The 14,895-nt window shown below is 39.0% G+C and overlaps 1 protein-coding gene across 1 annotated transcript in view; it reads right to left on the bottom strand.

The window, feature by feature from the left end:
- LOC124788465 overlaps positions 1-14,895 on the bottom strand; it is a 254,276-nt gene that overhangs the window by 60,317 nt on the left and 179,064 nt on the right. The gene's annotated exons all lie outside the window — the stretch shown is intronic.

Here is a 14,895-nt window from a genome sequence, read left to right as displayed (position 1 = left end):
TTATGCAATTTCCTAATCACCCTGTGTCTTCTTTGGTGTTCTTGAAAAACAATATTATGTTACGCAAGTAACCACACTCTGTCTTGGTTTCAAGCTTCATACCCCTTTCAGAAGGTGCTGAAAAAAAAAAAAAAAAAAAAAAAAACACACACACACACACACACACTCTCTCTCTCTCTCTCTCTCTCTCTCTCTCTCTCTCTCTCTCTCTCTGCAGACTGGACGGCATTTGGCACTATTGGTTTTCCTGGTGAACAGTAAACATGCTCTTTGATCACCCCTCCATTGTTGCTTCTAATTGATGGTACCCACTTTTTAGGTCAGTCATTATAAAATAATGGCAATGCCCATTTTGTTATATTTAGGTGAGGGTAAAAATTTTTACAGTTTGTTGGTTCAAGTCCTGGTAGTCATGGCAGAACCAATATGTATTACTTTCATCCATTCTTTTCTTTGGTATGACAACCAAATAATCCACCTAATGGCAGTTACATCTTTGATTCCATCATGAAGTTGGTGATACAAGCATTTTTCATTACTGGCTGGGAGTAATGCAGAATTCAGTACAGTCTCTTGCATTCTAGTGATTCATTCCAAGTAGGAATCACGTGTTGTATAGCTGGAATTGCATGTTACAAGCTACGAGGATTAAATAACTCTGCCTCCTGCTCTTATTACATCACCATTTCTTTCCTGTCATTACCTGGTAAATGGGAACATTTTCCCCACAGAGCACCTAAATTGGCACACTTTCCTTGAGGGTTTCATGAATCCATTACTCTGGTAAATATTTTTCTTGCACAATCTTCAGATTCGCTATTGGTACACAATATGACAGTTCCACCTCAGCTGTGTTAAAATTATTTCCTGCTAATTCTGCTTCAAAATTCATCCTGACTACCTCCATAGGACCTTGTAGTATGACATCACACAATCTGACTCACCAGGACTAAGCATGCAGTCTGACTGGCTTTCCCTGAGATAGAGATTTGCCATGTGGCAGTGCAGGCAGCCACTTAATGACTGGAAGTCATCTTCAATACATCACACCCTTTTATCAACAATCAGAATAGCTCCCCTGTCCCATCCTGTGTGTGTGTGTGTGCGTGTGTGTGTGTGTGTGTTTTGCACATGCAGCTCTTTTCAAAAATGGTTCAAATGGCTCTGAGCACTATGGGACTTAACATCTGAGGTCATAAGCCCCCAGAACTTAGAACTACTTAAACCTAACTAACCTAAGGACACACACATCCATGCCCAAGGCAGGATTTGAACCTGTGGCCGCAGTGGTCGCACGGTTCCAGACTGAAGCGCCTAGAACCGCTCAGCCACACCGGCCGGCAGCTCTTTTCAAAGTGAGAATAAATCTCATGGGTTTATTTGTTTCCTGATAATATGAATTCATGCTAAATGTAACAAATGTCATTTGTTTTCTCTGATTACTGAAAATAACATGTTTTTTCAATAATACTTTGTGTTCTGCATATTATTTTAATAAATTACTTCATACATCAATTTCAACTTCATTAATTTATTAAAGTAGAGTCAATGTCATTTGATACTACCACTCATCAGACGACATGACAAAAAGTGAAGTCACCATGATGTGTTTCAGCAGGCTGATCAAAAAATAATGGGAGCAGATGCTATGCTAAAAAGAAAATAGATAGCATGTGGTCTTTACTTACGTTCACTCTGAGTACACTATACCATAAACTGAGTACCTGTTCACAATTTACATGAAATATGTGAAGTCAGTGTAGTGTAGTAAAGAGTCAAAAAATTGTAGATCTGATAACTGAATTGAACTTCTGTCCCAAAAAATAAGGAACCATCACAGAAAGTAACACAAGACACCAAAAAACTAACAAAAAAAAATTAAAAAGAAACTAGGAGTTACTTTGATCTTGAGTCATTTATAGATAAATGACTATATTTACAAATATAAAATTCATTTCCTCCTCTTATGACCATCCTTTGATGAAGTGAGAAACTACATTATTTTTTTCCTGCAGCTTAATGCAGCCCCTAATTCTTATGAAAGGATCAATCTGAAACACAGTAAAGATTTTTCAGTGCTTCCACATAAAATGTCCTCTGGCATGTTTATCAGGATGGTTTGTTGGTAAAGATGTATGTGTAGTTGTAGAACAATCACTAATGCTCTTTTGCTATTAACATTAAACAAATTAAAAAAATCTTGAACACTTCAGGCCATTGGACAGAATGGCCTCTCCTCCTTTTTTCTAGTTACTGTAAAGAGAGCTACATTGCTAAGAAATGTTGATTATCCTAACTTCCGCTAAGCACTGTGCTCATTTGCATTCAGTTCTTAATATCAGCCAACACAACTTTTGCTAAAATACAGGGTGTTTTGTAAATGATTGTCAATATTCAGGGATAACAGGAATGAGCATTCGAAACAAAAAGGTCAAGTAAACATAGGTTCAAAAACACATAGCTTAAGAGCTATGAGCAATTAGAGCACATGTTTACTGGAATTTTTTTCTTCTTTTGATCCATACTACCAATTCTCAACATACGGAAAGCAAAGAGCTCGCAGTAGAAGAGATCTGTTTCACAGTATCAGAGATCAAGAATTGCGCATAGCGCTTAAGGTACGTGTTTTACAGCCCATGTTTATTTGACTCTTTTGTTTCGAATAATCATTCTTGTCATATCTCTGACTATCAACCATCACTTTTGAAATACCCTGAATAAGAGGAAGACAAAAGTGAGCGCTGTTCAATACTCATTCAATATGAATTAAATTGTGAATAAGTTGGGCCAATTGTGATGTACTGGATATACATCATAAGCCAAATTCAGATTGGTAAACCTCCTAACCTTAATTTATGATATTGGTTGCTGTCAGCGTCTTTGAACCTAAACAATGTTTTAGCTCATAATCATAGTCATAGAAATGAAAATAGAAGTGAATAGTCTGCTCTTTTCAAATTTCAGTACTCCCTTGCGCTGGCACCTTTTCTGTCCTTGTAAGTTGGCAAGGGCACATGATGTAAACAGTGGTTCACAATCACATCTGCAATGGTTTATTACACAAGGCTGACATTAACATGACGTAGGATATTATGTATAGGAAGCTCTTCCAGATCTAATCTGGACCCAGTGTGATGCAGTGGTCAGGGCGCAGCTGATGTTTGGTGATTCTTGCCAGTCTTGGCAGGTGCCCAGTGATTGATACTGAGATGAGGTGGATGTGATTGACGCCCAAAGAGACTGGCAGCATCAGCAGTCCGATGAGCTGATGGCAGCAATGGCTGGCAATGGCGGAAATCAGTGGCCACTGGTGAGGCAGCATTTGGCCAGCAGCAACATGCCGGAACACAGCAAGGTCGATGAGTCAGTGAGGGCAATGCTGTTATGTACAATGGCATCATTGGCAGATGCCAGTGGTAGCTGGGAGACAGTGCTCAAACAGCAGGGCCAGCCAGGATGAGATGACATCAACAGAGAGCGCTGGCGAAGACATCAGCAGCCATCAAGGACCAACAGGAATGACAGCTTAACCAGTGACAGTGCTTGAGGATGCAGAGATTCCAATGGGCTGGTGAGATGAGGCTCTAACTAGAGGGCTGCAAGCGGCTGGTGTAACTGCCCAAAGTGGAAGGCCCGTTTGCCAACTGATGGCCTCAAGTAAGACCTATAAAGGCACACAGATTGATTTGTGCTTAGTCATGTGACTGTGATCACAGTAGCACCATGCATGGTGTGGACAGAGAGATGTGTGGTCACACGATGAAGAAAATACTTCCACAATCACCACGCCAGTATCAATAATGCATGCTAGAGCACGTCAAAATGCAGTTCAGTCTTGCTTCCCTCTCACTGAGTGTGCAGCTCGTTATTGATGGAACAGGTACATGGGTATGGCTGTTGTCACTCTATGAGATGGAGCTACGACAAGAATTACTGAACTGACACATGCTGGACTGAGACAACAAGATCACAAGCACAGCGAGTATAACATTATCATAATGTAGTGGCAGGCTAAAAATTGTCATGGGACTAAATTGAACATGAGCGGGTGCAGAACCGGGGCTAGTAATGATTATTGTGCAATAACTTCCATCAAAAAATATGCTGTGTTGAACAAATTTGCTGATGGAACAAGCATTCTGCTAAATATGTGGAATAAGAAGTGATAGTTCTATTGAAACAAATGTAAGGTACGCATTTCCATGATTATTAAATATCTACAGACTAGAACTTCCAAATTCAAAATGAACAGAAATAAATGTAAGAATACTCAACACTTGTCAAGTATTACAGCTGGCAGTGTCCATTAGGGATAAATGTGTTTTGATTTGTGCAACAGACCTTTGACCTTTAAATACTGTAAATGGTTGGGGATTCATAAGCTTATCTCAAGAGCTGATAAATACAGGAGCAAAATATGGACAGATCACTGACCAAGAATTGCTACTTCCCCAAGGACTGCAGCATGACATATTAAGAATTTGGCTAGTCAAGTTAGGAGTGAACTTATTACAGAAGTGAAAGATGCAGTTGTTAAAAACCAATGTTCAATGATTTGTGATCTGTGAACAGACAGCTACCATAAGACACATTACTTGACTGTCATGTCCAGCTGTATTGATGAGTCAACAGTTAAATGGAAATTAAAAAACACTGTACATTTAACTACAAGGTTTCCAGATGTTGCCAAGAATTCTGAACATATCATTACAGAAATATATGAACAAATGGCAGAGTAACAGACAACTTCCTTGGAACTAATACAGGTTACATTCATTGCAGATCTACATCTACATCTACATCTGTGGACTGCAAACCACAGTGAGATGCATGGCAGAGGGTATGTCCCACTGTATTTGTTATTAGGGTTTCTTCCCATTCCATTCATGTATGGAGCACAGGAAGAATCATCGTTTGAATGCCTCTGTGCATGTAGTAATTATTCTACTCTTATCCTATGATCCACGTGCGAGTGATACAAAGGGGGTTGTAATATATTCCTAGAGCCATCATTTAAAGGCAATTCTTGAAGCTTTGTTAACAGACTTTCTTGGGTTAGTTTATCCTTATCCTCAAGTGTCTTCCAGTTCAGTTCCTTCAGTATCTTTGTGATACTCTGCCACAGATCAAACAAACCTGTGACCATTCATGCCGTCATTCTCTGTATATGTTCAATATCCCCTGTTAGTCCTATTTGGTAAAGGTTGCATACACTTGATCAGTACTCTAGAACCAGCTGCACAAGTGATTTGAAAGCAATCTCCTTTGTAGACTTACTGCACTTCCACTGTATTCTACCAATAAGCTGAAGTCTACCACCTGCTTTACCCACAACTGAGCCTATGTGATCATTCCATTTCATATCCCTACAAAGTGTTACACACAGGTATTTGTATGAGTTGGCCGATTCCAGCAGTGACTCACTGACATTATAGTCATAGGATACTTTGTTTTTTCATTTTCTGAAGTTCACAATTTTACATTTCTGAACATTTAAAGCAAGTTGCCAATCTTTGCACCTCTTTGAAACCTTATCAAGATCTGACTGAATTTTTATGCACCTTCTTTCATGCAGTACTTCATCATAGATAACTGCATCATCTACAAAATGTCTGAAGTTAGTAATAATGTTGTAGGCAAGGTCATTGATGCACACCATGAACAGCAAGGGTCCCAACACACTTCCCTACGGCATACCTGAAGTTGCTTCTACATCTGACAATGACTCTCCATCCAAGATAACATGCTGCATCCTGCACACCAAAAAGTCCTCAATCATGTCACAAATTTCACTTGATACTACATATGATCATACTTTTGGCAATAAGTGTAGGTACGGTACTGAGTAAAATGCTTTTCAGAAATCAAGAAATACTGCATCTACCTAACTGCCTTGCTCCAAAGCTTCCAATATGTTGTGTGAGAAAAGTGCGAGTTGGGTTTCACATGATTGATGCTCTCGGAATCTATGCTGGTTGTCATTAAAGAGGTCATTCCACTCAAGATACCTCATTATGTTTGAGCTCAGAATATGTCCTAAGCTCTGCAACAAATCGATGTTGAGGGTACTGGATGCTAGCTTTGTGGGTCACTTCTACTACCCTCTTTGATGATGTGTGCGACCTGAGCTTTTTTCCAAGAACTGGGCATAGTTTTCTGTTTGATGGATCTATGATAGATTATAGTGTGACAGATTACAGTTGGAAGAGGAACTAACTCAGCCATAAATTTTGTGGATCACTTCTACTACTCTTCTTGCTGATGCGTGTGACCTGAACTTTCTTCCAAGAACTGGGCTTGGTTTTTTGTTCGAGGGATCTATGACAGATTATAGTCAGAAGAGGAGCTAACTCAGACACAGATTCAGTATAGAACCTGACAGCTATTCCAATGGGTCTTGTGGCTTTGTTCAGTTTTAACGATTTCAGCTGTTTCTCAACACCACTGACACTAATACGTTCTTCATTCATCTTTTCAATGGTGTGAGGATTGAATTGGGACAATTGTCCTGGGTTTTCTTTTGTAAAGGAACATTTGAAAATGGTGTTAAGCATTTCCACTTTTGCTTTGCTACTCTCAATTTCAGTTCCTGCCTCATCCACAGGGGACTGGATCCTAACTTTGGTGCCACTAACAGCCTTTACATATGACCAGAATTTCTTAGATTGTGTGAAAGATCATTTGACAGATCAGGAGGCTAACATCAAGAAAGCTCTAGAAGTACACAAGTGTGCACTGTACTTTTACAGCACTGAGGCACACATTCAATGAAAGTTTCTGAATGGATGAGATTCCTGTAACATATGACACCAACCCGACCATATGTAAACTAGTAGGCTACATGAAATGACCTGGTTTAATAACGAGATTAGAGAAAATCTTACTACAGGATGTTGAAACCAGGTGGGGCAGTGTGTACATGTTGTTAGATTCAGTTCATTTATAAAAAGACCAAATAGAAATCATTTTACTTGATTCAAACAAATATGGCAAGATGATGTCATATCGTAACGTGACTATGGCTAGCATTATTCAATTTCTATAGGTTTTTAAGGTGGCCAAAGACTATATGGGAGGTGAAAATGATCGAACACTACCATTTTTATTGCCATGGATTCTGAAATTGTTAGATCTCTTTCAAGCTGGAGCTGACAATGTGCAAGCTAAAGGAAAGGGCAGAACTGTTTATAAAACACCCTTGTTTCAAGGACCTATTAGTTTTGCCTGAAGAAAGAAGAGAAAAAATTCATCAAGATGTGTAGCAAATGTTAAATAACATTGTTAATATGAACAAGACTGAAGATTTCATGCCTTCTACCACAAAAAAAATTTGAAAATTTGTGAACATCCATCTCAAAATTGAAAGGTTAGCTTCAAAAATATATGAACATGGAGAGTCCAAACAATGAGTTCACAGACCTTCTTTCATAGTGGAAAACAAATGCTTGTGCCCTTTCAGAATTTAGTGAAGAGGTATTCTTTATTCCTGCCAGTAGCACCTCTTAAAGATATTTTAGTAAAGCACGGATTGATTCGAGATGTGTAGATTCTGAATGTGTTAATGACATTCTCATCATCCATAACAATAATAGAACTAAACCAAGCTAAACTTGAAGCGCAGAAGCAAAGAGAGCTACACACAACTGAATTCCTGAGACACTGTGTACGTAATCAAATATAGTGTTGAGAAGTGAAAAGTAATGATTGCATGCTTATGCACTGAATACGTATTGCATAGTTCATATTAAGTAATGTGAAGTGTTGTATAAATATGGTATGAAAAGAACAACAGAATCAGCTGTAATGCAATATATTTGGAACATGGGACAGCTGAGCTAAGGTTTCAGATTAATTTGTTAAACTATATTGTACATTATTCCTGATGTCTATGTACTTTTTGTTTTAATTAAAAGGTTTCTGAGGCATCAAGGGATCACCAATTTAGTATTGGAGGGCAACGTGGAGGGTAAAATTCATAGAGGGAGACCAAGAGATGAAAACACTAAACAGATTGAGAAGGATGTAGGTTGAAGAAGGTACTGGGAGATGAAGAAGCTTGCACAGGATAGAGTAGCATGGAGAGATGCATCAAACCAGTCTCTGGACTGAAGACCACAACAACAACATAATTATGTACTGTAGTCACTTACATTGCTTGTGTATGGGAATATTTGTTAATGCATAAGAGCAAGTACTTCACTAAACAGCAGATTAATTTCAATGTCTCGGTTTGAAAGCCAATCATATCCTAAGCTGCTCCTTTAAAGTATTTTTCTTTTGGCTGCTGTTGTTTCATTGTTTTTTAGTCAACTCCAATATTACTGCACCAGAGTGTGAGGGTGCTTTGTTCGGTTTATCTTCAGTTCTATCATGATATTTCACAAGAACATGCTGAACCACTTGATTGTGTACACTGATGTGAGAAAAGTCATGGGATGCCTCCTAATATTGTGTCAGACCTCCTTTTGGGCTGTGTAGTGCAGGAATTCAACATCGTGTGGGCTCAAAAAGTTGTTGGAAGTCCCCTACAGAAATATTGAGCCATGCTGCCTCTATAGCCATCCATAACGGCAAAAGTGTTGCCAGTTCAAGATTTTGTGCATGAACTGACCTCTCAAATATGTCCCATAAATGTTCAATGGGTGGCCAAATCATTTTCTCAAATTGTCCAGAATGTTGTTCAAATCAGTCCCAAACAATTGCAGCCTGCTGGCATAGCCCATTGTCATTCATAAAAATTCCATCATTGTTTGGGAACAAGAAGTCCATGAATGGCTGCAAATGCTCTCCAAGCAGCTGAACATAGCCATTTCCAGTCAATGATTGGTTCAGATGAACCAGAGGACCCAGTCCACTCCCTGTAAATACAGCCCACACCATTATGGAGCCACCAGTAGTTTACATAGTGCCTTGTTGACAACTTGGGTTCATGGCTTTGTAGAATCTGCACCACACTTGAACCCTAACATCAGTCAAACCAACTGAAATCAGGACTAATCTGACCAGGTCACAGTTTTACAGTTGTCTAGTGTCAAACTCTTATGGCCATGAGCCCAGGAGAGGCACTGCAGGCGATGCCATGCTGTTAGCAAAGGCACTCGTATTTGTCATCTGCTGATGTAACCCATTAACAGCAAATTTCATCACACTTTTCTAACACCAAGTTTCTCGTATGTCCCACATCTATTTCTGGGGTTACTTCATGCAGTGTTGCTTGTTTGTTAGCACTGACAACTCTACTCAAACTCTGCTGCTCTCGGTCATCAAGTGAAAGCCGTCAGCTATTGTGTTGTCCATGGTGACAGGTATACCTGAAATCTGGTATTCTCAGCACACACTTAACTCTGTGGATCTCAGTATATTGAATTTCCTAATGATTTTCAAACTAGAATTTCCCATGCATTTATCACCTACTAGCGAACTGTGTTAATTCCCGCCATGCAGCCATAATCACATCAGAAATCTTTCCACATTACTCACCTGAGTACAAATGACAACTTTACCAATGCACTGCCCTTTTATACCTAGTGTACATGATACTACTGCCATCTGTATACGTGCATATCAATATCCCATGACTTCTGTCACCTCAGTAAATGCATAGCTGTCCTGGAATCATTCACAATGTGATGCATTTTCCTTAGTCACCACTGTACTTGTTTACTTTAACATCACCACATGTTTCTGGTAGCACCCATCAGAAGCCAAATTCAATAGTACTGTGGTTGACTAATATGACTGTTGGTACAACACAATGTTTTGTTTATCACATAACATATTTCTCTTTGTTGAGTTAAAGCACCATCAGTGTGATTTTGTTTCAGCTTTAGCAACAGGTTAACCCAGCTTTTTTTAGTTTTACTTATGTTTGTTGTTGTGATTTGTACACTCACTCAAAAAACACAACGCACACAAATAAAATTGCAAAGCAGTGATGGATGAACAGTTGGGTACAAAACAATGATAAATCGTGATTATATACAGTGGTTAATATGTTAAGCCCTCAGCCTCTGAAAAGTGGAACAGCTCAAAACACATATGTCGTGTCTGTTCTTTCAGACATGTCTGAAGAACAGATACCATTTTAATCCAGCATCCACTATGAATTAAGACACAAAAGAATTATGGACAATTGCCGCAAGTGGGTGCAAATTTTCAACTTTCCCCATTGATTTAAATCAAGGCCCACTTCCGGCCAATGTCTGTAATTCCTTGGTATCTTACCTTAAAATGTTCTAAATTTGTCAGGCATCCAAAATATGTAGCTACAGAACCCGCAAAACGATTGTTCATAAGTCCATAATCCCTGCCTTCTCAAACATTGTTCCCTTACAATATCATTGGGAAAGTGAAACATCTTCTACAGAACTCCAGCAACAGAAAAATTAAACAACAAAAGTTACACAGCTGCCTTTGAAAACAAATGTTACAAAACGAGCTTCGAAACACATAATATGTTAACAACTTGGCACTCTTTGATGGCAAACTTCAATGCTACAGGGGTTGTAATGAATACAACGAACCTTTTTAATTTTTCATAGAATGAAGCAACACTGGAATAAGTCTGTAGCTAGGTAATAGAGAAAAAATAAAAATACACATAAAGGAAATAAACTTCAACATCAATTCTACAAAAGGCTAAAGTTTCTGTGTGGGAGAATAATTATGATACTGCCAACTTCAGATATCTTGGAGAAGCCTTATGAAGTAAGCACAGTTACACACAAAGTAGGAATCACTTGTAAACAGAAAAGTCAATTTAAAAGCAACTCTAAGTACAAAACACACACACACACACACACACACACACACACACACACACACACACACACATATATCCAATGTTAATATTTATGGTGGGCAGGAAAGCAGATGGCTAGGTTTCCTTGCTGCTGCAACAAATGACTTGGTGTTAATGCTTACATGAGACCCCACAATAGTCATATCTTCATGTAGAAAATCATTTTCAGTCTTCATTTCTCATTTTATCACTAGGTTTCATGATTTACCTTATCGCTGTTACATGACAGTTTCTGAGTAATCAGAATGTCAACACTGATAATCCAACAAATACGGTGTTGTCAAAAGTTTCCCCAAGTGAAATTCCCTAATGTTCTATGATTTCCAGACAAGTTTTAGCATTTTTCCCTGACAAATTTTGATATCTCAGGGGCAAGTAAAGACATAAGTGGACAAAAATTTGCAAGAATTTCTGTATTTCTCTCCCGTGTGAGGAAACATCTTAAGTACTAACATCAACATCTTTTGTAACAAACTGTCTTTAGATGGAGAAAGCAAACCAAATGGCATGTGTGTTTCAATAAAACAAAACACATTTGGTGACAAAAATATGCATATCCCTGGAGTCACAAGGTGGAATTAAAATATCTTCACTGACTTCAGAAACAACCTCAGAAAGAGGTAGGCCTCTTGAAAGGATGGGGGAGATTTGTGTAAACTAACACTATAGGTGGCCACCAATAAAATGTTGGTTCTACTATGTTCATCATTGTCGGTTATTACCCACTGTGTTATTTCTATTATTTTAGGGGTATTGTGTGATTTTTCTTTCGAGAAATATATGAGTACATAGTGTACAAACCACCAGCAACTGCCACAATTTCCTCCTTCTTACTGTCCATACTTTCTAATATTTAAAATACTTTCAAAGTGCCAAACTGTACTAGGATAAATAAAACGTCTATAAAACACAACACGGAGCACTCTACATGACAATTCCTGACATCCATTATCCGTGAACCATGGACCTAGCCATTGATGAGGTGGCTTGCGTGCCTCAGCAATACAGATAGCCGTACCATAGGTGCAACCACAACGGAGGGGTATCTATTGAGAGGCCAGACAAATGTGTGGTTCCTGAAGCGGGGCAGCAGCCTTTTCAGCAGTTGCCAGGGCAACAGTCTGGATGATTGACTGATCTGGCGTTGTAACACTAACCAAAACAGTCTTGCTGTGCTGGTACTGCGAATGGCTGAAAGCGAGGGGAAACTACAGCCTTAATTTTTCCCGAGGGCATGTAGCTTTACTGTATGGTTAAATGATGATGGCGTCCTCTTGGGTAAAATATTCCAGAGGTAAAATAATCCCCCATTTGGATCTCTGGGCGGGGACTACTCAGGAGGACGTCGTTAACAGGAGAAAGGAAACTGGCAGTCTACGGATCGGAGCGTGGAATGTCAGATCCCTTAATCGGACAGATAGGTTAGAAAATTTGAAAAGAGAAATGGAGAGGTTGAAGTTGGATATAGTAGGAATTAGTGAAGTTCAGTGGCAGGAGGAACAAGACTTCTAATCAGGTCAATACAGGGTTATAAATACAAAATCAAATAGGGATAATGCAGGAGTTCGTTTGATAATGAATAAAAAAATAGGAGTGCGGGTAAGCTACTACAAACAGCATAGTGAACGCATTATTGTGGCCAAGATAGACACGAAGCCCATGCCTACTACAGCAGTACAAGTTTATATGCCAAATAGCTTTGCAGATGATGAAGAAATTGATGAAATGTATGATGAGATAAAAGAAATTATTCATATAGTGAAGGGAGACGAAAATTTAATAGTCATGGGCGACTGGAATTCGGTAGTAGGAATAGGAAGAGAAGGAAACGTAGTAGGTGAATATGGAATGGGGGTAAGGAATAAAAGAGGAAGCCACCTGGTAGAATTTTGCACAGAGCATAACTTAATCATAGCTAACACTTGGTTCAAGAATCATGAAAGAAGGTTGTATACATGGAAGAGGCCTGGAGATACTAGAAGTTTTCAGATAGATTATATAATGATAAGACAGAGATTTAGGCTCAAATGGCTCCAAGCACTATGGGACTTAACATCTGAGGTCATCAGTCCCCTAGAACTTAGAACTACTTAAACCTAATTAACCTAAGGACATCACACACATCTTTGCCCGAGGCAGGATTCGAACCTGCGACTGTAGCGGTGTCGCGCGGTTCCTGACTGAAGCGCCTAGAACCACTCAGCCACTCCAGCCGGCAAGAGACTTGGGAACCAGATTTTAAATTGTAAGATATTTCCAGGGCCAAATGTGGACTCTGACCACAATCTATTGGTCATGAACTGCAGTTAAAACTGACGAAACTGCAAAAAGGTGGAAATTTAAGGAGATGGGACCTGGATAAACTGACAGAACAAGAGGCTGCAGAGAGTTTCGGAGAAAGCATTAGGGAAAGATTGACAAGAATGGGGGCAAGAAATACAGAAGAAGAAGAAGAAGAAGAAGAAGAATGGGCAGCTTTGAGAAACGAAATAGTGAAGGCAGCAGGGCATCAAGTAGATAAAAAGATGAGGGCTAGTAGAAATACTTGGGTAACAGAAGAAATATTGAATTTAATTGACGAAAGAAGAAAATATAAAAATGCAGTAAATGAAGCAGACAAAAAGGAATACAAACGTCTCAAAAATGAGATTGACAGGAAGTGCAAAATTTCTAAGCAGGGATGGCTAGAGGACAAATGTAAGGATGTAGAGGCATATATCACTAGGGGTAAGATAGATACTGCCTACAGGAAAATTAAAGAGACCTTTGGAGAAAAGAGAACCACTTGCATGAATATCAAGAGCTCAGCTGGAAATCCAGTTCTAAGCAAAGTCGGGAAAGCAGAAAGGTGGAAAGAGTATATAAAGGGTCTATACATGGGTGATGTACTTGAGGACAATATTATGGAAATGGAAGAGAATGTAGATGAAGATGAAATGGAAGACATGACACTGCATGAAGAATTTGACAAAGCACTGAATGACCTAGGTCAAAACAAGCTCCCAGGAGTAGACGACATTCCATTAGAACTGCTGATAGCCTTGGGAGAACCAGCCATGACAAAACTCTACCACCTGGTGAGCAAGATGTATGAGACAGGCGAAATAACCTCAGACTTCAAGAAGGATATAATAATTCCAATCCCAAAGAAAGCAGGTGTTGACAGGTGTGAAAATTACCGAACTATCAGTTTAATAAGTCATGGTTGCAAAAAACTAACACGAATTCTTTACAGATGAATGGAAAAAACTGGTAGAAGCCAACCTCGGGGAAGATCAGTTTGAATTCCGTAGAAATGTCGGAACAAGTGAGGCAATACTGACCCTACGACTCATCTTAGAAGATAAATTAAGGAAAGGCAAACCTACATTTCTAACATTTGTAGATCTAGAGAAAGTTTTTGGCAATGTTGACTGGAATACTCTCTTTCAAATTCTGAAGGTTGCAGGGATAAAATACAGGGAGCGAAAGGCTATTTACAATTTGTACAGAAACCAGATGGCAGTTATAAGAGTCGAGGGGCATGATAGGGAAGCAGTGGCTGGGAAGGAAATGAGACAGGGTTGTAGCCTATCCCTGATGATATTCGATCTTTATATTGAGCAAGCAGTAACGGAAACAAAATAGGAATTGAAATCCATGGAGAAGAAATAAAAACTTTGAGGTTCGCTGATGATATTGTAATTCTGTCAGACAGAGCAAAGGACCTGGAAGAGCAGTTGAATGGACTGGACAGTGTCTTGAAAGGAGGATATAAGATGAACATCAACAAAAGCAAAATGAGGATAATGGAATGTAGTCAAGTTAACTTGGGTGATGCTGAGGGAATTAGATTAGGAAATGTAGTAAAGTAGTAATTGAGTTTTGCTATTTGAGGAGCAAAATAACTAATGATGGTCGAAGTAGAGAGGATATAAAATGTAGACTGGCAATGGCAAGGAAAGCGTTTCTGATGAAGAGAAATTTGTCAACGTCAGGTATAGATTTAAGTGTCAGGAAGTCATTTCTGAAAGTATTTGTATGGAGTGTAGCCATGTATGGAAGTGAAACATGGACGATAAATAGTTTGGACAAGAAGAGAATAGGAGCTTTCG

This window comes from Schistocerca piceifrons, chromosome 3 (assembly GCF_021461385.2).
Source record: "Schistocerca piceifrons isolate TAMUIC-IGC-003096 chromosome 3, iqSchPice1.1, whole genome shotgun sequence".
NCBI lineage: Eukaryota > Metazoa > Arthropoda > Insecta > Orthoptera > Acrididae > Schistocerca > Schistocerca piceifrons.
This window is presented reverse-complemented; position numbering and strand designations above follow the sequence as displayed.